Here is a 2,410-nt window from a genome sequence, read left to right as displayed (position 1 = left end):
GTCTCTTGCATCTGTGGGTTTCTGTGACTTACTATAGCTAAGTGTGTCATGTGATTAAAGTACTGGACTGAATCTGGACATTACCATGCTCAATCTCTGAAATTGCCATAGACTTCGTGTGACCTGGAGTCATTTCTGTAGCCTGTGGACAGCAGGACAGGTGTGCTTTGCTGTGTTCCCTCAGAGCTGGTCATCTGATGTAAGAATACTGGCAAGTTCCTTTTAGCTCACAAAACATAGGTCCTGTGTGGGGCACAGGTGGAAAAGATCAAGAAAAGAGGTGTGTTCCAAGTCTCAACATGAAGCTGGAATCCAGTTAATGCTTGGCTAGGAAACACTTCTGCCTGTTGTATAGCTCTCTTCCCAGTGTTTAAAATAATAGTAACATAGAATAGCAGATTTTGTTCCATCTGATATGGTAAAAATATTGAAGGGAGGCCTCTTAAAGCCTGTCTTGGAAAGAAATACTGGGAATTTATTTACTAACAGATTGTTTGTCATGTACAGAAATGGGTACTGCTTCTGAGGTACCATCTTTTACCTGTTTACTGTTCATAGCTAAATGAATTATTAATTGTAAAGTGAAAAAAAAAAAAATTTAAAGTGATGGAACTATTTTTAAAGGATGGAAGATTTAATGAGTATCTATAGTAAGAATAGGATTTATCTTGCCTATGCCAGTGACATCCATCTCAAACTACAGAATTAATTGCTTTTAAATGCTGAGCATTTTGTCTTGACAAGATGTATAATGTACAATATGTTGATGTAGCTTTTAGAAATGGCATGTTTTAAAAGTTATATGTTTCTTTACTTACAAAATATTTGCTAATATATAGACTTAGTTAAGTGAAAGAACAACTGATCTTGTCATCCACTGCAGCAGGAGAATGGAATAATCTGACAGGGACATGTTTCCTTCAGTAAGAGCTGTTAGATTTGGTAGGTACAAGAAAAGAACATTACTATGAAGACATGAATCGTAAACATCTCAAGTTTGTTTTGCCTAAATACAATGTAATTGTTACTGAAGTAGCAACACATGATACCTGAACTAAGGAGAAGAATAAGAGAAAGAAGCTTTATAGCTACTACCTAACCCAGGCAATGTCTGATTTGGAAACTACAAAAGAAGCTGTTCGTAAATGCTGATGAGGATTACACTGTCCAGAAAAAAGCATAAAATATTGCTAAAATCCAAGAGGTGTCCAATCCATAAGCACATCCATAATCCATATCTTTGTATTACTCACAGACTGACATAAAGCACAGTCATCACTGCTACTTTATTCCAAATACAGCTGAACTGGCAGGAGAGTTAGTGTGCATGCTGTCCTAGGCTGGCATATTCACCCCGAGGTTATTACATTTCTCACCCTATCTGAGATTTACAGTGAGCCCTCGTGTAAAGGGAAGGATGAAAAAGTATTGTTTTGTGGCATAATTATATGAAGTTGGAGGGACAGGAGAGTGAAGGAATGAGTCAGAAAAGGTGATGGCATGCACTGGAGATTGCAACAGGAGTCAGTAGGGTTGCAGAGGCAGTTTAATTTTCATGAATCACAAGGATGCTTCCCTGAAATCCAAATACCTTTTTAAAAATTTTGCATGATCCATCAGTGAAAGATGTTAGCACTTCCACGAACTCAACTTGAGACACCCACAAAGGGGATTAATTGTCTGTTTTTAGCTGAAAAGTATGTCTTGTCTCCTTAATTAAATCTTGAAATTGCCCTTTTTATTTCAGCTGGTGATTTACTGTCTTTGAAGCTTTTGCAATTTATTAGATTAATTCAGTGCTTCAGAAGTGGTATTCTGCTATAGTAGGGGCTTATCAACAAGTTATGAAAATCATTTAAGGTAGCAAATGAGAGAAATCTGTTGTATTACCTCTTCACTATGATACCAGAACTGCTGTCAGTCTTTAGTTCTCCTAGCTCTGGGAGCTCTTCACCTCTTGAATATTTTAATTACTGTTGAGAATATTGCTTGTATTTTTATAAGTTGAGAATTTGCTTTACAAACAGGAGATGATACTATTTGAGGGAACTGTGAGTTCCTAGTTGTCCATACTGGCTTCTAACTTCACAGCATGTGAACTGCTCATTTATATTTATCTTTTTTCCCATACCGATAACATGTAACTAAAGACACTGAATTGCAAGAAAGTTTGTACCATTGTCTAACTCCATGGAGCATCTTGTGTTTTAAACTGCTAAATAAGTAATGTCAGTTGAACAAAGGTAACCCCACAGTCTTTTATGTGATCATTTAATATACAATAAAATAAAATAGTCTTTGGGATTTGAGTACACTGACCTGCTTTTAGTTGCTGTATAACAACTGCAGTTGATTTCAGAGGGAATTGGAGGTGCTCAACACTTCAGAAAACTAGGCCATGTCTATTCAA

Source organism: Cyanistes caeruleus, chromosome 1, assembly GCF_971803275.1.
Source record: "Cyanistes caeruleus chromosome 1, bCyaCae1.hap1.1, whole genome shotgun sequence".
In the NCBI taxonomy this organism is placed as follows: domain Eukaryota; kingdom Metazoa; phylum Chordata; class Aves; order Passeriformes; family Paridae; genus Cyanistes; species Cyanistes caeruleus.
The sequence above is the reverse complement of the archived record's forward strand: the minus strand, read 5'-3'. Positions refer to the sequence as shown.